The sequence below is a fragment of the Haliaeetus albicilla genome, chromosome 10 (assembly GCF_947461875.1).
Source record: "Haliaeetus albicilla chromosome 10, bHalAlb1.1, whole genome shotgun sequence".
NCBI classification, from domain to species: domain Eukaryota; kingdom Metazoa; phylum Chordata; class Aves; order Accipitriformes; family Accipitridae; genus Haliaeetus; species Haliaeetus albicilla.
The window spans coordinates 15898443-15924556 of NC_091492.1; the positions used below are offsets into that span (position 1 = coordinate 15898443).

At 38.4% G+C, this 26114-nt stretch overlaps 1 long non-coding RNA gene across 2 annotated transcripts in view; it reads right to left on the reverse strand.

Moving 5' to 3' along the window:
* The window catches only part of LOC138687263 (uncharacterized), a 125869-nt gene that overhangs the window by 82709 nt on the left and 17046 nt on the right, over positions 1–26114 (reverse strand). For both annotated transcript variants that reach the window (XR_011326526.1, XR_011326527.1), the window contains exon 5: positions 2833–2924. This is a non-coding gene — a long non-coding RNA (uncharacterized lncRNA). The remainder of the gene's footprint in view (positions 1–2832; positions 2925–26114) is intronic.

A 26114-nucleotide genomic window follows, 5' to 3' on the forward strand; every position in this document is an offset into this window, starting at 1 on the left:
ACACAGAAACACATGCAGAACCCATGTCTCCCGACTCCAAGCGTGGTGTCACATAGATCAGGTCTAAGCCACGCAAAGGAGCACAATGTCTTCAAGTCAGCACAGAGCAAGCTGATTCCAAACACAAGACACAAGGACAGCAGCATGATGTCCTATGCAAAGTAGAGTGATGTCTGCGGGACACAGTGCTGTGCTAGCATGCCTGTATTATTTGGGAATTTAAGTTAGTAGTCTATATGCCGTGATGCAGACATAGTATGCTTAAAGCCCTCCCCAGTCACACTGCATCAACCCACACTGACAGTCCCCACCTCCTTACTACCTAACAGAGACACTGTCCTCATCATACATGCAGCAACCACAGTTACTACCTAACAGACAACACTCAAAATATGAAAACATGCACCCAGATGACCCATGCCCTCCATTTTGAAAACCTAAGATAAATAGTTTCATTTTTAAAAAAGGCAAAGTACTACAGCATTCTCAGTGGCTTCAATATTCACTTGTTAGTTTAGCATCCTTTACAGCAGATATTTCAATCTATGGGGAGTTTTATGCTCTGCAAACTTATTTTTAGGTCTTGGTCATCCTCCTCCCTAGCCTTTGAGGTTAAACAGCTTAAATGCAGCTGTTAATCATCTCATTTGATGAAGTTAAAGAGTACGTCATGCCCTCATCTGAATCCCATCTACTGGGAAGGAATTCAACCTAGCACCAAATTTAAAGCTGACTATGTAAAACTATACCTAATTTCTGCCCCATGTTAAACATCACATTGCCCCAGCCTACATACTCAATCTTTGTTCATGTTGTTCTTACCTTCTTTTTTGCCACGCAATTATCTGTGCAGATATGAACTACCTGACTAAATCTGCAAGGCCCCTCCCATACCCAGAATTATATGCCTCCTAAATATCAATTTCTTCTATCCTTCCCAGGGAGAACCTAATCAATTTATATAACTTATCCTTACTGGTTATTCCAAAAATACCTAACTTTTCTTTACATGTTTAGCTGTGAGCTTAGAAAACAGTCCTTTCAGAAAGAGTCTGAAAATACCCCAGAAATACTACATAAATAAGTACATAATAAAAAATATATTTAAAGGCAGAAAGTTTAAAGAAGTTTAAATTCACATGAAAATACATAATTAATTTCATTGCAACATTGTGGCTAAGTAAAAATTAAAATTGTTTGCATTATGAAACAGGTGTAAAATATCTGCCTTAATTACATACCATGACAGCCTGATTCTAAATTATAACAACTTGATAGCCATATTAAAAGTGGTTTTTTGTCATGCCTGTATACATAAATAAGTTTTGAAGCCATAATATGGAAACATACACACACACACACACAAACACACACACAGCTATCTATGATATGACCAAACTATTGCTACTTGGATGGGAGGGATAGTGAGGATGTTTTAGTGGGCAGGACACACATACTGTTTGTTTGCATAAACCTCACATACAACAGTCTTGGCCCCCCTATGTTTGTTAATACATTTCATTTAGTGACAGGAATGTGTACATATTTGTCACAAACAGATTTGGAAGCCCTTTTTTTTAAAATTTATAAATCTCTTACATGAGGTCAGTACTCCTCAAACATGTAACATTCATACAGCTAAACAGATTCATATATAGTATTTTGATGACCTGATTAAGTGCCAGATCTTGCATACACACACACACGCAAAATGAAGATAAGGTAGATTCTTTTGTCAAAGATGTATTTGAGATTAATGGCAAGCTGGCAGACTGAATGGGTTCCACTGCACTGAAGCAATTACTGTAGTAGGTAAAGCAAGTGATAAAGATTTATTTAGTACAAGGCTGATATTCATTAATGTCTTTAAACCCCATGTTAAGGTTGTTTAAAGTACTGTAGCTCTTCTCTGGAAAGGTCTGTTGAATCTATGACAGAAAAGGCAGACCTGCATAAATGCAGTGCAGGTCTCCATGGACTATGACATTTCTATACCTCCACAGGGAGGCAAGTATTTTAGATTAGTTTGGTTAGCACTGCAGATGCAGCATGCTGATTTACTAAACTCTGATGCAAGTTCCAAAAATAATTAGCTTATCAAAGATCCACTTTCCTTCCTCTCTTCTATTAGTGTGCTAAATATGGCATTGTTGCAAGGAAATAATTCATTTCACTAGTATTCAAACACTAAGCACGGACTTGTCAAAACTGAGTCTTTTTTAAAAAGAGGTCACTCTCAGTGCTGGCTTCTTTTGAAAGATGCTCATGTTACATGACTAACTAAACAAATGTCATTCAGCTGTATAACTCCTTCCATGCTGTTACATAAAAAGGAATTAGTAAGCATTTCTGAAAATCAAGTTATTTTATTGGTCCAGTATCATCAGAGCAAGTATCACAACAGACAACTAAACAGACACATGGCACACAAGCCTTTTATGAACTGGGTTTGAGGTACCACACAAGAAACTTGTTGAATGGAGAAGAGGCTAAAATTTCATACTTCTGTGGTAGACTTTTTGTTACAGATATTCTTTCAGGAGGGCTTTTTCCAAGGAAAAAAAAAACCATTTTGATTTGGCATACAGAAAATAGTCCCTTTGAAATAGCTTACTTCCTTCACTGTTTAAGCAAGAGCTGTTTCTCAACACATCAGTAAGAAAGAATATTATTTCAAGAAGCACGGTCAAGGTTCCTGTTACTACTGGCATGCATATAAATAATCAGCAAGACACCCACTGCCCCTCTTAATTTTTTATCTTCAGAAAGCATATTAAAATGATTTATTTCTAGCCTGCTACTCATAGTGAATGCAAGTCAACCTCTCCTTACCTTGCCAGTGACAGGGATATCAACAGAACCCCAGGTACCAACTCCCCAGTGAACTGTGCCTGGGGCAAAATCAGCTGCAATAATTCCAGCAACTGGAAATAAAAAGGAATGTTAACAGTAGAAGCTAATCCAGCACACATTGAAGTTACATCAACGACTTGCACTATGTAGCAGATAAAAATAAAAATCACCAATTCTAAATGTAAAAATACATTCCATGAGACCACACAAAAGCAGTGAAACACATTTTAATCAATTTCAATTAGAAGATATTTCAAGTCTATATTAAAACTTTCTCAAACAACTAGAATCATGCAGAAACAGAACTATAAAAAACAGGTTTGCACATTAAAACAGAGCAAGTCAGCAGGTGTCATCTTCATTTTAACAGTAATGCCTTAACCATTTTTTGTTGTTTTTTGTGGTTTTACTAAAAAAAGTTTTCATACTGTAGGGTTACTTAACTTAGCACAAAATAATGGGGTTGGACCAGTGTTTCTCTAACATTTTTTCACCCATACTCTTCCTTATCTCTTCCCTGCTCTCCTTCTCTCTACATGGCCCCTACAGTTTCATGTCTTCATTGAAATGCCTTCCAGAAATGCCTTTGTGCTGACAGAGTTGCTTTTTCCAAAAGAGCAAAATTCTCCAGAGACTGGGGTTTCCAGATCTGAATGCTTAATTTCATATTCCAGCCCAGCAAGGGCAAGGATTCAAAAATATTGGATCAGGTGATCAAACTACAAGAGCTAGTTATGTTGAAATACTCCCCCATTTTCCAATGCTGTTTCAATATTAACATCTATCAAAATATTTTTGAAGATCTGTATTAACATTTCATAAACTTAATATCCAGCTTAGCAGTAACCCTACCCACTACCCACAGAACTCTGTGCCAGTTATTAAATGAAACAGAAAAAAGGATATTTTTATTGCATTAAATATCTATTTTCCAAAAGAAAAAAACAAACAAAATGATGACAAACCAACAACCCACAACACTCCAAAACAAAAAACAAGCAAGCTCCACAGAAAGACCAACACTCCCTCCTGCAAAAACCAAACCCCCCAAAACCCCACACTTTGCTAGTGAAACAATTGCAAATATTTAGCAACCATCAGTCTCTTCTACCTCAGTTATTACTTGCTTTGCTTTTCCTTGGCTATGAGGTAAACGAACTACCTTTTTCAATAAACAAAATTTAAAAAAAAAACACAAAAACAAAACACTTTGCCCTGAATTTAAGGAAAAAAAGTCTTAGCATCACATACATCACACCAGTGTTAGAGGTAGATTTAAATGCCAACTTCAGTTTGCATTCAGCTTAGAGAATTTCTAATCATGATTTTTTTTTCCAAGTCGTCTATGCTGATTCTAGTATTTGAAAGGGATCTTTATTAGTTTCCAGGCCAAAATCTAGAAATCTATTTATCTGACTGAACAAGAGTTATATAAAAGAATTATTAAAGTCTCTAATGAGCAAAATACTTCCTCCTCTTTCAGGTTATTTCTTAAATGCAGAAAGTATAAAGTATTTCAGCGGAAGGAGAAATATGTCTTTCAGGACATTTATCTTCAGTTTCAAACGGTATCTCCAATAAAAACAGCTTTACAAAAATAATTCCATGAATTAACCTTATTCTATGTGATTGTTACCAATTCACAAAATACTTCTGCTTCTCAGTAACAGACAATGAAGGCACTCAAAATTTTCACAGTCATCTCATTGCCTTCTAATAAACAATATAAAAACAAATTTCCTAGACAACAACTTACTGATCTACATAACATGGGGCTCCCTCCTGCCTTCTCAATACCAGTCACAGGGCCCCTTTCTTACTTGAAATACCTCTACTATCATGATCAAGTATAAGTAAACAAAACATAAAGGCCAAACAAAAACCAAAAATTGTTTCTGCAAGAAAAAAAAATAATCCCTACTTGATTTTTTTTTAATCAGCTCAACAACAACAAAATACCAAACACTGAAACCTATGTATTTTGTCCTTCAATGATGCTTTCAACATCTGGTATGAACAGATAGATATGCCAGCACAATTATTTCTTATCATTGCACCCTCTCCTCACACATATTCACCCCAACATCACATCTCTGCTCTAATGAGTTTGTCCTTACAAAGGAATACGTGAAGGCTCTCCTTTTGTTCAGGATGGCTTGGTTTCATAGGAAAGGTCTTGAAAGGGATTGCCATGGAATGCATGCAGCCTGTGTGGGTTAGCTCTTCTCAGGATTGTAAGGTACAGGAATGAGACTGAGATGGTAGAAAGCAGATGCAGACTTCAGAAGCAGACACTGAACTCTCTTTGACCAATTCATCCTACTCAGTCAAGCTAAGCAGGCAGTACACTTCTGCCACCCAAGCTCAGGGCATCCTGATGCAAGATTCAGACAGTAGGTGCACAAGAAGGCTTAAGGGGGCTGCATTAGAGATCCTGTGTGAAGAGGACTGTTTAAGCCTGGCTAACAAGGACAAAGGACTCTGGATCTGTGCTTTTTGCAGATGGGTACAGAGCAAAGAGCAAAAGTGGGACATTGCCTCTTGTCGTGTCATTGGGGACCAGTGAAAAGAGCCTCACTCTGACTTCTTTGCACCCTTCCTCCAGGTATTTGAAGGTGCATTGATCAGATCCCCTGAGGCTTCTCTTCTCCAGGCTGAGTCCCAGCTCTCTCAGACTTTCCTCAGAGGAGAGATGCTCCAGTCCCTAAATCATCTTCGTGGCCCTTCGCTGGACTCTCTCCAGCAGCTCTATCTCTCTCTTGCCTACACTACTGGCAAACACAAGAAGGGGAGAATTCATGATGCTAGAAAAGTTGTTACGACAAATGAAACATGCTCATGTTACTCATAAAAGGTGAAATCACCTGTGAATTCATTCATATTCATCAAGAGTGCTTGCCAAACCACAGCACCAGATGATCACATTTTCTGTGTGAACCAAATCATTTACAGAAAAGCTATTTTAAACACTGCTTATAAGAATTTCCAATATTTTCATGTCCCAATACCTCTCAAGTCGGGCTCCCTCAGTGCCCTTAGTCAAATGATATCAGCCTCAGAATGAGAAAAAGATTTTAACAAATACATTTTAGAAATCTCAGAGTGATTAAAGTAGTTTTTCTATGCATAGTAATGAGGTGGTTTTCAGGTTTGCTCTTAAAGGGCTCAAAGCAAGTTTTAAGATGTGATCTCAGAGCTAAAAGTGACATGCCCACCAGAAAGCTGCTGGTGTCCCCTTTACACTATTATGCAGAAGCCTAATGTTTCTAACCTAGTGGATTTTAAAATACCTGACTTTAAACTCATCATTACCACTAAAATTGACCCTAGGCATCAAGCCAAGTTCTTTAGTTGGAAATTCCACTTGAGGAAAGTGGAAAAATATTTACTGGTAGGGGGATTTTAAAAGACCAAATAAATAAAAATTAATCATTTAAAGGCAGAACTAAAGGTTAAGAATAATCCTAAATGACAATAGCAGAGTCATCATTCACTAAAGGACTCAAAAATATTTTCCATGTGGCTGTGTAATTAGTACTATTTCTCTGCTGCACAGGTATTAAGTATTTTTGCTAGAGAGAGGTATCTCTGTGCAACTATATGTAAAGTATACTCAATCCCAAGATTCAAAGGAATTGCAAAAATTCTTGTTGGTAGAATTAGTTACACTTTCTTGGTAGAATTTTTGGTATCCTTTATTTAAAAGGGATTTCCTGAAAATGCTGAAAACTAAAATAAGAAAAACCTAAAAGATCCTAAAAAAAGAGGACAACCACAGGCTTTTAGGTCTAGCTGTCAAGGTCAACTGGTATCATTAGACTTACATGAATGAGTTACAGTAGGGAAATCATGTTAGGAAATATGGGTCAAGTCATCATGCAGTAATAAAGCTGTTACCTCCAGACTCAGTTTTTGAAATATTCTTTAAACCTGTCATAGTTTAGTATTTCTAACATTAGAGTCATAACTGAACAATGAACTATGCCTATGTTTATAAAGGGCCACTTAAATATTTATCCAGATGTTTCAAAGAAAAAAACCACCACCCCCAAAAAAACCCCACCAACATGCAAATCCAAACAATATCTCAATTTAGTCCACAACCATTTTGTCTGTAAACATGTACAGGCAGGGGGAAAAGAAAAAAAGAAAACAACAAAAAAGAAAACATCTTATGCTTATGCATACTGAAGTAGCTAGGATAAAGAGCTTCTTAAATGTCTATGTGGGCACAGGTCTACATCTGGACTGATATAACCACTACAGTAAAAATACAAGGACCAAAGAGACAAAAAGAATAAATCCCGTGTAAATATGAATTACAGTTCCAAATTCAGACAAGGTGGTGAAGTGACATAATCAAGTAGATACAGCGCTAAATCTAGGGCACTCAGTTACTACCATCACAAGCTCAGTATAAAAATTAGGTTGTAACATTCTCAAATGTATATTCTCATTTACAGTTTAGGGAGGCATTTTCAAAGCACTCTGTGTTGGCGTAACTATTCCCACTGAAGTCACAAGGACCTTAACAATTGATTTCTAAGAAAGCAGGGTTAGGCTGAGCACTTTTGAAATCCCACTGTAAATTATTTACATGGAGGGAATCTGAGTTTGTATGGCATCCTTAGGATTATAAAGCACCTCCAAGGGCTTTAAAAAAAGTAATGATTAGATACAAAGTGCTCCGTATACACTCAGTAAGACTGTGCAGAAACCCTTGGACATTCAAACCTGCTTAGCTAAGAAGGAGAATGTGTGCAGGTAAATTAGCCCCCATTTTTAATAACTGCTGCTCATATGAACAAACTGGCAGTTAAAGACTATCAAAAGACAGCCACAAAGGGACAGCCAAGAGCTCCATACACCATCCCCACAGATCTTCATTCCCTCCTACCTATTCCCAACTCAAACACTCCTCGGTCCCTCTTGAAAATTTATGCTTCAGCTCCAGCTTCTTTCTTACCCTCTCACCCCTGCATGGCGTGGGCAGAGCAGCACTGCCTGCAGAAGCAGCTGCACAGCAGATCAGGGGACAGTCAAAAAACACTGAAAGGAGGACAGGAAAATATATGCTAGTGCACTGTATTGCCTGGCCATGGTGTGGGTTTAACAGGGATGCAGTCACAGCTCAAAAGGTTTAGACATGTACAGAAGGCTTCTGAATACTCTAACATGAGATATCAGAAATGCTGACATTGTTTCAGTCAATCACAGCAATTAGCTGTATTGGTATACCTTTTTTTGTATTATTTTATTTTTGTACTTTTAAAGACATGTTAAATGTAACATCTTTTGCAAGTTTAGTATGCAAGCACACGCACAATTGTTCTGTATGTTGCTCAAATTTAGGCCTCAAAATAATAGTTGGATCTCTTTTTCAGAAGCTAAATACAGTAGAAACCATTTAAATGAATAATGCATTTTTTTTTAATGGAACAGTGAAGTAATATAAGTGGGGCATGTTAATTCCCAGGCATGCGAAATTTATTGTCACTTAGGTGCCCACTGGGAATAATTTATGCATCCTCGATTAAGAAAATATTTTTAATTTGAATTTGCATATTTTACTCATTACAACTAACCTTGACACAGTCCTTTTTGGAGGTGCCATGCCCTCAGGTAGGAGTTTACAAAATGTCCACTTACCAGGAAGAAATAATGAAACAAAGATGCACAGATGTTTTCTAACAAGTAAAATAATGTGTGCCCTGGACAGTATACACCCTTGGCTTACAACAGTCTTTGACTTTGTCTAGTACAATCAAAACCAGGTTACATTTCATCCTTCCTTCTTTAAAGGAGACCTTTATTCAAGTGCTTGAAATCAAGCTAATCTAAGGATAGTATGGTAAATGTCAGCACAAGGTGACAACTTAAAAAAAAATTTAAAAAAAAAAATCACAAAATCACAAGGGTCTAATTGAGAGACAAAAAATTTTCAATAAAACTAATCTCTCCATCATCTGCCATTAAAACACAATACACACACCAGTGAACAGTTTCTGGAAAAGCATTCAGTCTTCACAGCTTTCTTCTCACTGGTCCAGCAGCAGTGAAATTCTGAGATTTATAAAACCAGATTTTAAAACTGTTCTCATTAAAGCACAGCCAAAGTCAGTATTAAAATTCTGGTCTATAAAACATTCAGAAGCACATATACTAATGAAGTTTTTTAAAAAATTAGCCATTTATACCTCAAAACTACACCTTGCCAAATTTTAGGGTTCTCCTCACCTCCATCTGGAAGCACAGAGGGAAGCAACATTGTAAAAAAAAAAAAAAAAGAGTCCCAAAAATGCCTATGCATAAAACCTCTTTCCCTTCCACATCTGGGCTCTGCTCCTCTCCGATCAATGCCCACAGGTCTCACTGCCATGTGGAAGAGATGACCAGAGCCAGGAATGGTGAGGCAGCAAGGCTGAAATAGGAAGAGGCATATTAGACCACAGTAGTGCATTGTTTCAGGGTGGACTGTACTCCTCCTTACATAGTTTGCAGAATACTATTAGCCCTCATGATGGAAAATATAAAGGGACATATATAAAAAAAAAAAGTGCAAGGAGCCAGAGACCCTTAGATCTGGGCTCCTCAGATATACAGCTTTCACAGTGTTTCCTGGTTTGTGCTGGTGGCCCCGATACCAACCAAATAAGCTAATCCACAGGCACCATATTAGCACTACACCTTTCATATTTGAAAGAAAAATATGGGAATAGTTCACAAAATAGCCAAAATAGAAGTATAAAGAAGGGTTTGCATGAGATTTCCTGTCCAGTTCAGATATGTCTAAAGATTAAGACCACTGGGAATAAGCCTCTGAACTTTTACTCACCTCAGTGCCAACATGCAATTACCTGTCAACTAAAAAGCAGAAGAAATAGGTGGTTTCAGAGAACAAATAACCAATAAAATGGAAAACATAGATGATACTCAGTGCCTACACAGTTAAGGACCTTAAATGCCCAAAGGCTATCTTAACAGTAACCTAGCCATTTCTGGGCAGTCAATGCAAAGACCAGGAGTATAGCACAATGACTGCCTATGCCAAAGGTGAGAACACTGCTGCAAGCTGTTTTCTGGGAACTAGAGACATCCGACTCCAAATATGCAATGACAGCCTGCACATTCACAAGCATTCCTGAATAATCACACTTATTCTCATCTACACATGGCTTTCTCCAAGCAAATTAATCCTTATTTTAACTACCAAAAAGGGGGGGGGGGAAGGGAAAAAACTGCCATGGAAGATGAGATGAAATTCCAGGCCACCTCAAAGGCTTCTGAAGTTTACATTTTAAAGTTCTAACTGTTTTACTATGAACTTCATAAAGAAAGAGGCTGTAATTAAAAATCTGCTACATTTTCTTAGCACTAAATTAACTGTGTTATAATTTTACAGGTCTTATAGAACAACAACTGTACTAGACAGAAACTAGGCAAACTCTGCAATTCACATCATTTATCAGATCCTCAGTGTTAAAAAAACCCATCAGTTTAACTGCATATTTCATAGGGAGGGCTGCAGATTTCAGAACTCCTTACAAGCAACATAGCTGAAATGTCATGTGGGTTTCAAACATGACTGAATTCAACTTGATGACCAGAATGGGTCGGCATCGTGCTAGTTACAGAGTGAATGCTAGAACACTATTTAATTTACAGGCTGCAATCAGACCCATGCAGGTGGACTCCAGTGAACACAAGAACCCCACCATAGCTGCTACAGCTCTGTGAAGAGATGAGCCTGTCACTCATCAGGTGTGATTACAGGAATTGGGACTGACTCTCAGCAAACGAACTACAACCTCCTGAATACTTTATGCAATACATTTAAAAAACAAAACTGAAGAGCATCTTTTAGAGGTGTCTAAGAATTACCTAAAGAGTGCACGCTGGCCCTGCTAAGGGTGCTACAATTTCATAGCCATAGCGTGACTCAGAAAATCCACTATCCTCATGGCTGTACTCTCCCAGTTATAACTTGTATGAACTGCAGCTAGCCCAAAACTTTCTCATAACCTCTTCACAGGCCACATCTCCCTTTCTGAACTAAATTCATACTGAAGTTCATGAACAGTATAGTATTCCCACAGTGCTGGGTCAGCTGCCCAGATCTCAAAAGGCCTAGTGTGGCACAGAGGAAGGACAGGGTACATCAGGACCTGGTTTAGTGGGCATGGTTAATGGTTGGACTCGATGATCTTGAAGGTCTTTTCCAACCTAAATGATTCTATGATTCTATGATTTCTACCGAGTCTGTACCTAACTATGCACCTTTATAGCCAATTTGGCTGGATATATTATGATCACAATGGCAAAGCCAGGGGGCTTCATTAGAGGAGAACAGCTGCTTCTTTTGCAGGACACCTTTCAACTGAAATACGTGCAATCCCTTGGGAATATCTGTTTGTATTACAGGTTCTCAGTTGCAGTTTAGTAATTAAAAAGCTCTGCAGAGTTAACTGGCTGTTTAGACCGGTGGAATTACAGATCAAGGTATTTTTCACTTCTTGTTTACAACAGTAGAGACAGTGTAAATACCGTATTTCTATGCATATGTGTGTTTTATACACACATTGCTGCAGTTCAAAGCTTGCTTTACTTTTCCATAGAAGTTTTCAGTTTCCTGTAATACAAACCTGCTCAGGATTTCTTGTTACATTTTTAATAAATACTTACAATAGAAGGATGAAATAGACATTAGAAGTCCTACCAAACCATTTATAAAAGGACAAAGAAGCCCTGTCAATGCAAGGTAATAGCTCACATGGGATCAAATGCATCTCTGCTTTAACCTGACAGTTTCCCTGCAATGCAACAGGATACACTGCTGGCACATCACAGATGCACAACACCTGAGCTGGCAGGGAGGGGGAAAAGTGACAAAAAGAGGGTATGATAATCAAATGCTGTCCTTAAAATGGATATCCCAAAATATACATCTGCTACACCTGAAGCCATCCTTAAGAGTGCAGCAGAGTTTAAACCAAGCATTTTCTCAATTAAAACTCCCAGACTACACAACTGCTGCACTAGGTTGAAGATTTCTTCCCTCCTCCTCCAACGTACCTCATATGGCATGTGCCATGTGCTACAAAAATCTGATAGTCCAAAGGAGAACAATTTCATAAAGCCTGTAATGTCACTGGAAACATCATCAATAGAAAAGCATTGCTGAAAACATCTTTTACATATTATTTCATATGAATAACAAAAATCCAGGAATCAAGCCTGATTTTTCACATACATAGACACAGAACATAGAGGTTTAGCTGAATCGTGGTGCTTGATTCTTAGAAGTGCCCTTTTAAAGACACACTCTTCCTAAGTATATGCAGCTTAACCTTATTTCTGAAGTTCCACATTTCTCTATACCATCCTTAGAATATTAAACAGCTTAATTAGAATCAAAATAAAATGTGCAGCATTTTCCACCTGGCTAAAAGAGGGAAGGATTTAAGGCATTTTATTTTGATATATTAAAAAAAAGACTTGAAAAAATTACCTGTGCCTACTATTTTCAAAACACGATTTTTTGAAAAATATACTAAATAGAGAAGCAAGTCAGTTATGATGAAACTTAGACAAATAATAACATAAGTCCATTCTTGTAACTTTTTACCTAAACAGAAAAAAAAAAAAATCTTATGTAAACTGAGCAAAGAGGAAAAGAAGTGAAAAAAGAATGGGAGAAAAAAAATATAAGATAGAAGATGCTAGTATTTATTTTAGAAACTTATTTGATCTTTTGCAGCATTTCCCCACTGAATCTCACCAAGAAAATAGCAGCTAAAAGGTGTGCAAGTAAAAAAAAATTACCCAGTCTTAATAAAAATGAACAATCATGTCATCAACAGTTTTTTTCCTTAAGGTTAAATGCTTGTATCAAGAACAGTATAGTAAGTTCTTGGGCACAGAGCCTCGCCTTCCTATGTGAGTTCTCTCCCATTTGCCAGTCAACTGACATGGTCTCTTCCAATACCTCCATCAGAGGACTAAGCAGTATAGAAATTCGCTGGGAAGCAACTCAGTGCTTCTGTAACCTGCCAGTAGATAAAAGGTGAGGCCTTGGTTTTGCACTATGATGCACGTGACTTTTTCCCTGTCTTCAAGAGAAAAAGTGACGTGCTGTATGTTGGAGGGGAGAGGACACTTATCAGCCTGGGCCAGCTGATCTCTGGGAACTCTCCCTGAATGAGATTAACCTCTTTTCTAGGGCTCTCCAGCCCACAAAGTCATCAGAAAAAAAGCATTAGAAAGGAGTCATTAAAGTTATGGGTTTTAATTCAGTTAGTTTGAAGACATGGGAGCCCTAAGAAAAAACAGGAAACTGAAAAAAAACCAAGAAATAACACTACATGGCACCAGACCATTGCTATCTAACCCCTGTTGCTCTACTGGGGAGATACTCATTCGCAACAACATACCACCTCTTGCAAGGACAGAGTCCATCAGCTGCTAAGCACCTTGCCCTGAGAGATGCTGCACGGCACACGAAACACTGCTGTCTCCCGTCAGGGCTCCCCAACGGCGTTACCAAAACATCCTGCTCAGTGCCTCCGTGTCTTGCCACTTGTCCCAGGGACAGGTCGCTGCTCTTCCCGATGAGCAGCAAAATTGGATGCCCTTGCACTCAGCCAGCCCAGGAGCAAGACCATTATTAAGACAACAGGAGTTAGTCTGTCTTATTAAAGCTGACAGTCAATTCACCTTAGTATCACTAGTTGAAAGGATTTAAAATTTGTTTACAAGCCTCTTCAAAACCATTTATGACTACTGTAAATCCCACAGTAAATTTTAAAACACAAGTAACTACAAAAATTTACATCAGCCTTTTACAAAAAAAGTTGCATTTTTAACATTTTAATCTAATTCTCATGCAGACTCAGATGACAAACTGAAAGCCCGGAGTCCATTTCTTGTAATTAATGATTGATAAAGTCCAATGGCCCAGACAATTAAAATTCATCTTTTCTTGTACCTCCCAGAAAAATCACCTCACATGCTGAGAGGACAGAAAAAGTGAAATTTTTCATCAGCTTCAGTACTGGTTTCAGTTAAGAACACAGAATTGGTTTAATCTTACAGAAGTTATGTAGTTCCAGCCTGATTCCTTAAGAATATAAATACTATAAATTGCCAACTCTCCTTTCAATGAATGTTGATTTTTTAAAAATAAAATCTGAATTGCTTTATTTTGAGTACATAATTTTGCTGAATTTTAATTTAACAAAATCTTCACTGACATTTTCTTGTTGCTCCTGTTCTATGTATGTGTAGGACACGTCCTTTATAAATTGGTTTACTACAAGTCTACAACCACTTTTACAGGAAACAGACTGAATGAAAGGGGAAACACTCACACCAGCCCATCCACTTCCCCAGGAAAGTGGGTCTGAATCTAAGAACAGTGCAGGTCTGGTCCTGGGACAGCAGTTCACCCAATTTAAAGCGTCAATATTGCAAAAAGTTTTTATGAGAAACAAAAGATTTTTAATTGTTTAAGGAATCATAAGCACTTTAGCATTGATACTGCCAGCCTTCTAGGTGCTAAAACACAGGCTGGACTCAATCTTTGATACATGTTACACCATTTGGGGGATTTGGAATTAAGTTCCAGTATTGCATATAGCATAATATTAAATCACACACAATGTACTATAAGCAATCCTCCGCTGACCCAATCTACTAAAATGATTTATGCACAGAAAGTTTAACTGTACAGCAGGGAGACTGCTGCACATTTGCACCTTCACAAAGAACCCTTGTCAGGCAAGTCACCAGTATAAATGCCATTTGGGCAGGTTTTAGACCGGTGTGAGATTTAGAGTTTCGAAATAAACCCACCTTCTTTCAATATGAAAGGACAACCAACATATTATATGGAAAGTATGCAGTTTCTTATGCACAAACATATAAATACATTTTATGGCAGTCACATAACAAAAAAAACTCGCCAGCATTAAATAAAAGACCTGCCATAATGCAACCTGTTGTTACTCCTCGGAGTGATTAAAATACGACTTCACCATGCTGAAGTGTCTCTCCTCCCCCTCACACTGGCAAACCTTTTCTTCTTCTGCATTTGTTATAGATTCTCATTTATATTATCTGTCTAGCTGTCTGTCCTTAGATTGTAATCTGCTTAGAACAGGCACTTTTCCTTCTTGACCATTCAATGAGCACTGCAGTTGGTGGTACCATGGACAAATATTAAATGAACCTCTCTGAAAAGAGACAACTGTAAGGGGGAATTCTATTGTGTAAAACAAACGTTCCCATGGAACAGAGCTAAGGTACTTAACTGAACTAGTTTTTACTCAAAAGACTATTCAAAATATTGAAACACTCCTCTGCACATTGTTTGCTTGCATAGAGACATATACGGTGCATTTTTAGGGGCCTTATCCTGACAGACTTTCAGAAACACAAGCTTCCACTGATATTTTAACAGGAAATGTGACTCATATAACTGTTTTGGGACATTTAATCAATGCCTTTAAAAATAAGTTAACACCAGAAATTGGAGCTGGTTTGTGATTCCTCCTTAAAAAGCTGGTTATGGAGTAAGGGAAAGATTTTTAAGCAAAATCATATTTCATTTTGCAAAGGGAACAATGCATGAATGAAAAATGGGGGCTACAGGCTGACAGTATCTCTAGAGCACCTGCTTTCTGCCCTGCTGTAAATTTAAGTAACCTTGCAGCATGCAGTAACTTTGAAATTAGAACCTGTCAGAAAAGACTTTCTATATTACTTGTGTTAGTGCCTGCAAGTTTAGCTTTTCTGTTTCAGGATCTCTATCCAGTTTTATAAAATTTATCAGAAAAATTATTTCCGTGAAGCTTCACTAAAGTGGCAAAACAATTCCACAATTAAAAACCTCATGGAAAAAAAAATTACATGAGTTGTACTCAGGTACAGCTGTGAAAAGGGTATGCACAATTTGCTGCAAAGCTCCACTCAAACCCCCTCCAATCCAGTACCCTTTTGCCCTCAGCATCCACCTTCTCCCCTGTTGAAATCAAGAATGCAGAGTGGATATTGAAATTAACTAGTACAGTAAGTGAACTGCAGAATTAGTGCCAGTCTAGCAAATTAAACAAGGGAATAACCTAAATTTTTTTCCTTTTTTCCTTTTTTATTTCCAACAAATTAGAGGACTCCAGTAGATTTTATCAAATACTGAGCTCCCCACTCTCTTTCTCAAACTGTATAAATGCCTTGAACTCCCAAAAGAACATCACCATTCCTTAGCCCCATGTAGTTCTCTTTCATTTACCCACTTCCACAGCACCATTTTCAAAGACTTATTTTAGCCAAAGGGAACAAAAGTGGAAATCCTGAAAGGAGATCTGCAGATTTTTCCAGAATTTTTACACTGCCCCCTCCACCAACTGTCCACAAGACCTCAACTCCCCCGCTGGGACATCCTTTATGGATGACTCCTGAGGCACTTAAAGATTAAAACAAAGGATGAGCCTCACAAGTCTTCTACCGCAATGCCAGCCACAATAGTTTAGTCACCCTCTCTGAACACAAAAGAGAAGCCTAGCCTCACCTTTGAAGTTGTAAGCCTTAGTCAAATTCCAGAAAACAACAGACATACACAACAATATATTCTATAATTTATTTTGTGAGCTACACAGAGGCATACACATACTACATGATCTGATTGGATGCAAGCGCAAAACATAGTATCAACTAACAGGTTGAAAGTGTTTTCTTTGAAAAGTATTACTAAACTAAACAAATACAATTTACAGATAGCCTCATGGAACACGAAACATTTAGAAAAATAAGGAAAATGTCTCTTTAATGCATAAGCCATTCAAAATTGGGCCCCAAGTGTTGTGCAGGCAAACTACAATAGAGCGCCTGCAGGCTGCTTCAGAACTGCACAGGCACTGAATGCAAAAAAGAACCACAGTGCTTCCACGGTGGCATCAGTTCCAATTCAAGCACAATAATAGGGCAGAGCACAGTATTCTTCACTTGCATCACAAAAGGAAAAGACCAGCAATCTCAAATTTTGTGTACATGCCCTAAAATGGATGCTAAAAAACCCACAACAAAACCCCACAACCCTATTTTACATGGGGTTCCCCATACACAAATTACAAACCTCTGCTTTATATAACTGATTAATTTATTGGAAATCTTCCTTCCCTACAATATAATTTTCTTTGCTTTCAAATAACCCATAATTTCCAACCACTCCCATGGCACAATTTAACCTAAATAAATCCATTCAGGTATACTCCTGTCATCAGTTATTTTGCAGAGTACTAAATTCTAACTATGTATTATGGAGTGAATTTTGTACACAGATATGACATTAATTGGTGATACAAATAAAAGGCCAGTTTCAGTGATAAATTTCTTCTGGTGAGAACTGAAAGCTTTACCTACCGCTGCTTCTCTACAGCTCTGGAACAAGATCATATGCTGTGCCAGTAACTCTGCCCACAGTGGTATCTTTAGAAGAGGCCATCACTTGTACCTGCTCTGTTTTGATGATGCAGCTACACAGAGTATGTCACCCCAGAGTACTCTGCACACGTAAAAGGAGAAGATTTAGAAAGATGACAAATCTGATCATGTATTGAGCTGATCCTACACACTGTGCCTCTAGAATGGCAATATTCTTCAGGATGAGAAAATAGCTTGCTAAATCATAAAAATGCAGATCTTGCCAAGATGGCAAGTAAAGACTAGCAAATAATGGAACGTCTTTTACTAAGTCTAAGCAATGCTATACAGAAGCAAGTGAGGCATTTTTTTATCTGCAGAAAAGCTCATCTTTGTCAAAGAAGGGGCAGAGATTATTTTAAAGAAGGAAGCAAGGAGACGACTGGAAACAGGAGTCCTGGAAGACAACTGATGAGATACAGCCTGATGGGAGCCTCTGATCATTAATTTGCAAAGAATCCAGTATCTTGTTTTGCAACACCCTTTAGGAAAAAGCACATAAGTGACACAATATCTGAGTCCAACAGATTAGAGATGGGATGATATCTTGATATAGCCATACATGTGTTTTTTAAAGCTAAAAAAGAGCATTTTGACTACTTATTCTGAGGTCTTAGATGAAAAAGGATGTAGACTTTAACTCAGTAACACCTCCATTGAACTCTCTAGATCTTAGATGCATTAGAACATGTCTCTCAAGAAAATTACAGTATTTAAATCAAGACTTCAAGTGACAGAGAACCTACTGGGGCAAGATGTTCCAATGGTTAATTACACTATGTTCATTATGGTCCATAGGGCAAAACTACTCTGCTCAGGAGACATATTAAAGTCACTAGAGGACAACAACCTAATCTGCTAGCTCCAATTTAGTTTGTGGAAGAAATTCAGGCTAGAAAGACAAGGCATACACACTCTTTCTTAAAGCAGGAGCTGGCATACTATATTCCACAAATGAGTGTAACCACCTCCTTATTTTCCATGTGCCTTAGCATAGTTTCCAGGATTATCTGTTCCATAATCTTGCCAGGCACAGGGATAAGACTGACTGGCCTGTAGTTCCCTGGGTCTTCCTTTTTTCCCTTCTTAAAAATGGGGGTTATGTTTCCCCTTTTCCAGTCAGTGGGAACTTCCCTGGACTGCCACAACTTCTCAAATACGATGGGTAGTGGCTTAGCCACTTCATCCATCAGTTCCCTCAGGACCCACGGATGCATCTTATCAGGTCCCATGGACTTGTGCACCTTCAGGTTCCTTAGATGGTCTCGAACCTGATCTTCTCCTACAGTGTGCGGTTCTTCATTCTCCCAATCCCTGCCTTTGCCTTCTGCAACTTGGGTGGTGTGGCTGGAGCACTTGCCAGTGAAGACTGAGGCAAAAAAGTTGCTGAGTACTTTAGCCTTCCCCATGTCCCAGGTAACCAGGTCTCCTGTTTCCTTCCAGAGAGGGCCCACATTTTCCCTAGTCTGCCTTTTATCACTGAGGTACCTATAGAAGCTTTTCTTGTTGCCCTTGATGTTCTTGGCCAGCTTTAATTCTATCAGAGCTTTAGCTTTCCTAACCTGATCACTGGCTGCTTGGACAATTTCCCTGTATTCCCCCCAGGCTACCTGTCCTTGCTTCCACCCTCTGTAGGCTTCCTTTTTGTGTTTTGAGTTTGTCCAGGAGCTCCTCGTTCATCCATGCAGGCCTCCTGGTGTTTTTGCCTGACTTCCTTTTTGCTGGGATGCATCGCTCCTGAGCTTGGGGGACGTGATCCTTGAATATTAACCAGCTTTCTTGGGCCCCTCTTCCCTCCAGGGCTTTATGCCATGGTACTCTACCAAGCAGATCCCTGAAGATGCCAAAGTCTTCTCTCCTGAAGTCCAGGGTAGGGAGCTTGCTGTGTGCCCTCCTCACTGCCCTTTAACTCCACCATTTCATGGTCACTGCAGCCAAGGCTGCCATTGAGCTTCACATTCCCTACCAGCCTCTCCTTGTCGGTGAGAACAAGGTCCTGCATAGCACCTCTCCTTGTTGGCTCCTCTATCACTTGGAGAAGGAAGTTGTCATCAACACATTCCAGGAACCTCCTGGATTGCTTATGCCCTGCTGTGTTGTTCCTCCAACAGATAGAGGGATGGTTGAGGTACCCTATGAGGACCAGGGCTTGTGAATGTGAGGCTGCTCCTATGTGTCTATAGAGGTCTTCATCCGCTCAGTCTTCCTGGCCGGGTGGCCTGTAGCAGACCCCCACTATAATGTCACCTGTCCCTGCCCTCCCTTTAAACCTGACCCATAGGCTCTCGGTTGGCTCCTCATCCATTCCCAGGCAGAGCTCCGCACACTCCAGCTGGTCATTGACATAGAGGGCGAAACTCCATCCTTGTCTTCCCTGCCTGTCCTTCCTAAACAGCCTGTATCCTTCCATTCCACTCCACTCCACTCACAGGAGCCATCCCACCACATCTCTGCAATGCCAGTATGATCATAGCCCTGCAGGTGTGCCCACTTCTCTAACTCCTCATTTATTCCCCATGCTACATGTGTTTGCATAGAGGCATTAATGTTTTATCCCAACTGAATTTCATGTGGAATATTGGTAATAATGTAATTTCCAAAGCTGACTAACAAGTCAGGCCTGTGAGGAGGTGTAACCTCTTCTGTACATGAAGCAGCCTCAAATCTATAGTTATCACACGTGTTAAAGAGTTTAGTTTCACATATCATCCGAAGTCAGCACTCCAGCTACACGCTGGCTCCTAACACTATTCTTGGCACTGTTTATAAGTAGAGTACCATTCAATTTTGTCTTGAGCATCATCTAAATGCTTTGCACAGGACATTTATCCTAAGGGACATCGCAGATGACTATGCTCACCTAAAATCTGGCAAGATTACAGGAGAATAGCATGTAGGATATACTACAGAAAAGAAATTTCAACTGGTTGGGTAAAATATCTATTCAGACTTTTTCATCTTTAATTTCTACACATTGTGTATGCAATATGCATTAACAGTGAAATTTATAAATTCAGCTGCATTGTGTTTATAATATAAACAGCCCTGTGTTGAAATCTTGAGACAAAAAGATATTTTATAAGATATTTTGATCTGAAAAAACCCTCTTAAAATGAAAATGAATACTTATACAGAACAAATGAAGTGATTCTCTCATATCAATCATTTTCAAAAACCAGTTTTACTTCTTCTGAAGCTTGTTTTTAATGGAAGTCCACTTTTCTGTCACAGGCACACATAGGTTAATTAGAAATACTCTATGAAAAATACATTTCTGTTTGATTTCTCTGTAATCACGGTACGTGTCTTCCTAGAATGGAGAACCAAGACATTTTAATATTATGATCACAAAAAAACATTTAACCTAACAGAGTACTGCAATTTCTGTACTGAAGCCTTTTAAAAAACATTTACAATGATGTAGGTTTATGGATGAAGTTATACAAATACATACTCTTAAACTACTTTTAAGAGAGAATTCAGACAGAAATTCATACTAAAAAGCTTTTAGTGCACATTTTAGGAAATTCAGGACAACATAAAAATCACTGCAGTAACATGATGCAAAGCACTGTACTGGCATCAAATCACTCCAGTGGATCAATATCGTTCAAAGAATTTTTAAGAGGAAAACCTCACAAGGATCATGTAACTGCAATCTTCAGCCTGTGCATCTGTCAGAAAGCCCATGGCTCTTTGCATCAGTTTCTTCTTATCCTCTTCTCACTATTAATGCTTCCAGATCATTAATTGCCCTTGATGTTCTCATGGTATTACCCACCCTGGGGCCCCAGGTTCTTCCTCAGCTCCATGCAAACCACCATAACCCCAAACAAACCGGCCTCCAACAGCTCAACACCAGCACAGCTCCACTGACCAAACAGAGGCAACTATAAGAAAGAGTATGTGGCTTTTGAACACATTTCTCAGGCTAATGGGGATAAGCAGAGCAGGACGAACAAGTATGATGGTTTCCTCAAAAGGTGACTTCTTAAGTGAGCTGCCTACCATTATGCAACAGGACTGGCACCTTACAGCACAGTGCGAGTGAGCAGATATGATGAAATGCAGTCTGGGATACCAAGCAAAAGGCTCATTGCATGAGTTAACCCCTTGTGAGATGATAACCTGCTGTGTGCTCGCAGCTGATCTGGAGGAATTTGTAATGCCATGTGAACTCTCAATGCTAAACTGCAATCCACTGACTAACAATCTGTAGAGCATGGATATGTAAGCTTTACATTGGGGTAGCTACCCTGATACACTCGTACCAGTGCTAACATCTATCATACTGAGCTGTAGTTTACACTCAAGATAAAAAAAACCCAAACAACCCCATGTGAACAACCTACATACAGGACGCTATCCAGTAAGTGTCAAAGCATACCAAACACAGAGACATTATGTGCTGTTTTTGAAAGAGCATATTCTGTTTACCTATTCAGTTTTGCACAGAGGTCTAAAATTAAACAGACTAATTTCTTGGCTGGGAAAGTAGATTGTCAGAAGAGTGTTGACCTCATAAACCAGGCTATCACGTATCTCGAATTTCTCATGTATACGTTTCTTCAGACAAAAAAGCAAAGTCATCTTGTATTCTAGATTCAGCCAAGATTTCCAGCTATCCAGATAATAGATCCCAGGAAATGCCAGACATGCTTAGATACATTTTTGTCCTGGTGGTTTGAATATGCACAGCAAATCCAGTATTCCTGCAGCATACAACATTTCTGTACACAATCACCTCATCGGTAGTGATTCGTGTTTAAAGTCCTAAACGCATAACAAGGTTTTATTCTAAGAGGTAACTAGGCCATCCTTGATCATTGGAGGAATAATCTTGGCCAGCAACTTTTTCAAAGATGAGATGTGTGGAGAACATGTTACTTCGAAAGGCTACACACAAAAATCAAAGTATGTGCACACTTCTGTATTTTGAATAGTTAACAGTATTAGGGTTAATTTCTTCTCTGCAAGTTGGGATGCTTGCTGTTCACATCAGATCATTATGTGAAAGTGTAAAGAACAACGAATTAATAGTTACTTGAAGATAAACCTGAAAACTAATGTTAAGACACTACTGGTCAAGTACTGGAAGTCAAGGGAAACAAGTACGTGAGAATAGCTTGTCTAGAGTGTGAAGCAAACTGAAGCCTCAACATGCTGGAGTAAGAAATGTGCCACCACTGCATGGGCAAACTGTGCTTTGGGTCAGACATGCAAATAATGTCAGCATAGACAGTAAAGACCTCTTCTGACTGACTAATTAAGCCTGTCTGATTTTAAGAAGCCTGTCCTAATGTTGCAGAAAACATCTGCTGGATTCACTGGTCCCAGAGAAGCGACATTGCAAATTCTTTTGGATGCAGTGTGAGAATCTCAGTAAGAAATATGGATGGAAAAGCCAGAATTCAGCTTCAGAATGGGTAAGTTCCACGGTCTCAAATTAAAAAGGAAATACATTTGTGACAGACATATAAAAGGTAGATGCAAACTTGCCTTGTGCATTTGAGATATTTAACACAAATAAAATCTTACCATCTGATAAAGATACAACCTGTAATACTTCACATCAAACCTAGACACAATATATTCCTGGATATCTCATAAATCATAGTGAGTGCCATGACAATAGATAATTTTCCAAGTTGCTGAGCATCTGCTGAGCACAGAATATTTGTATTAAATAAAAGCTATACATTAAAATCTATTTTTTAAAGCATTTTCCTCTCTCTTTGGCAAGTTCTTTTTTTTTTTTCACCACAAAGTAATTATTACCTATTCTTCTTCCTCCCACATATCCAATGACATAATGAAAGGGAAGCTATAGTGCTGATCTAGAATTTAAAAGTTCTGCATGGATTACAATTTAAAGCAAATCTGATTTCAGTCTTTATCTAATTAAGAAAATGTTATATATTTCTTTAACATGTATAAGCTAGTAACCCACCTTCCATAAAATACACTGCCGTTACCAATTTAATGAACTGAAAGGACAGCTTAAAAAAACCCAAACCCCAGATTTGGGGAGATACCACAATTTACTAACTCAGAATATAAACCATTAAAATTATAATTATTACCCTCTTAGCAACATAGAAGTGTCACATCAATTTTGAATTAGATGTCTATATTGAACAGGAAGCCAAAGTAAACAGAGCACATCATTTTAACATGCTTGCTTAGACCTGTATAATTTTCAAACTTAAAAAAAGCTACAAAACAGACATCTCTACAGGAAAAATAAAACAAAATAAAAATTCCCCATGGCTCAGAATCAGCCATCAGACATAAATTCAAAGAATCAAAACTCATGCATTTGAATTGCTCCTTTACAAGTGGCCAGTAAGGCACTTTGTGAAAATTACTGGTTTTCAAATATTTAAGTCTTACTTCGAGAGGAAAAACTCTTTCAAAGAATAATAGATTTTTTTATTCTACCTTCAATGGTCAGATTTCCATAATATGAACTGCTTGATAGTCACTTTCCCTTTAAATTATTTTTTAACCATACAGGCAGTCACATCTGATTTCTGATTCTCCTTACCTTACTTTTCCTTTCAATTACTTCAGTTCTTAATAGGAACAATAAGAGTGCTCATTGCATGTCCTCTGTGGGACTCCTGGAACTTAGATACTCAATAGACAGGTGCATAGATAAGGATTCAAAGTCTTTGTTCCACTGTCCAGACAGAATATGTTTAATCTTTTTTCTACCTTTTCTATGCCATTTAAACTTTAACCTAGTAGTAACTTTTACTGCCTTGATTCACAATTCAAAGGTATAAAGATGAAAAGTCCTTGCCTTGGAACGTAGCTTGAAAACTTCATTCTTAGTCTGTATATCTTTTGAACTTCTTCTTGTGGTTTTTGTCTTTATTTTTCCAGGGTGCCAACTTTACAGTATAGGACTTTCCAAACCTAACAGCAGGGCTACTTGGAAGGAAGAAAAGTAGAGCAAATTTGCCCAGAATCAGCTCACCTTAATGGAAAATATTTAAATTACTGACCAGGGTTGATTAGAGGGTAGTCAGTCCATTTCAGCCCCATCTTTTTAAACACGCCAGTAGTGACAGACTCTTGCATATCATTGTAAACATACACATTAGCCCATCAAGCATGGGACAAAGACCCAATATAAAAGTAATAGAAGAATCACGCTCTGTACAGCATGAAACATATCACAATCTTACAGAAATAATAATTTACAGTAGCAAGCATGATACATAAGTAATGTATCTGGGTACCTAAAAGAAGAAACCTTTTACAATAGCTGAGATAGATGTTAAAAGCACATTTGTTTCAGAGCAGATAAATATACAAATTTCTGGAAAATTCAAATCCATTCCAGGAGTGTGAAAGGTGGTGCTGCTGCATGTCACACTGATTCAGTCACGATTCAGCGATCATGCTGACTCAGTAACGCACCAAGCTGCTAAGCGAGATGCCAGAAGCATGGGTACATATGCTGATCTGGCATCTACTCCGAGGGGACTAGCCATCAACAGAAGGGCGAGACACGAACCATCTCAGTTTGCCAGAGGTCACCTGTGAGAGCCCATCTTGCTGTTTCAAACTTTGTATGGGAGCTACCCTAAGAAACAAAAGGTTTCTCTGATTCTTAAAATGTACTGCCTTTTACCTCTCTCTTGGTTTAGGGAGTAAAAAAAGCAAAGATGGAAATGGTGTATAATGCCCATCATCTGAACTGCTTTTCAAAGCTATTAGCTGGAAGAGCTCCGTTTTGTAGCTCCTTTAAGACCTTCTAACAAGATTGTCACTCAGCTATGAAAAGCAGCATTGCCTGCCCACTGCTAAGGAAAAAACCCAGCACGGCCAGGAGGAAGCTCTGCGCCTCTCCCGGCATCACTCCCTGGAGTCCAATTACCATATCCTGCAGTCAGGCTAGGTGAAGAGCAATCTGCACTTCTGGGCATGGGGCTCGCTCAGGTGACTACATAAAAATAAAAACAGCTTTATATAGCTAAAGCCAAGTGGTTGTATGTTCCTTGGAATAAGACAACCTGCAGAGATGGTGATCCAGGTTGGCTGCAGAATTTTCCAGGGCCATACAACACTTTGAAAGACCTAGCTGGATAATTTTCATTCATACAACACAAACAGCATTCATATATATTTACTTACTATGCAAGGATTTAAATGAGTGGAAAACAAAAAGATAGTTGTGTCCATCTAGCACCCTTTAATCAATTACTATACTTTCATATCAGGAAATGACATCCTATCCCCCCTCTTTAAGGAACTATCATTAAATCTAAAAATTATATATTGTGAAATCTAGCCCAAGTGTTGCTTAGCATCCTATTAGAACTCCTACTTTGCGAATAAAAACTGAAAGTCAGTAAGTTGTTTCAGGAAAACACCCATTACTTATACATGTTAGCACATTATTCAAACTACTTCAAACTTACTAGAGCACTGTTCTTTACTGAAGTTATCTTTACCAATTAAAGGGAGATCAAATGAATGCCCCCTTCAACAAGGTGAAAGCCATCAGGAAGGCAGGATTACAGCATGCAGACTGTCAGTTAGCAATGTGATTACCAACATAAATCCTGAAGCTATAAAAAGCATTTAAAGTAATTATGTAAAGGATATGCCCTCACACTCTATCATTTAAAAACCATTTAACTCATCATTTAAATTTACTAACAGATGTAAACTCTTTTCAAACACAAAACTGATGACCATCACTGCATTCTCCATGCCTTGAAAGAAATTTCAATTTTAATTTATAGAGCCATACAAACTTCTGAAGTGCTTCA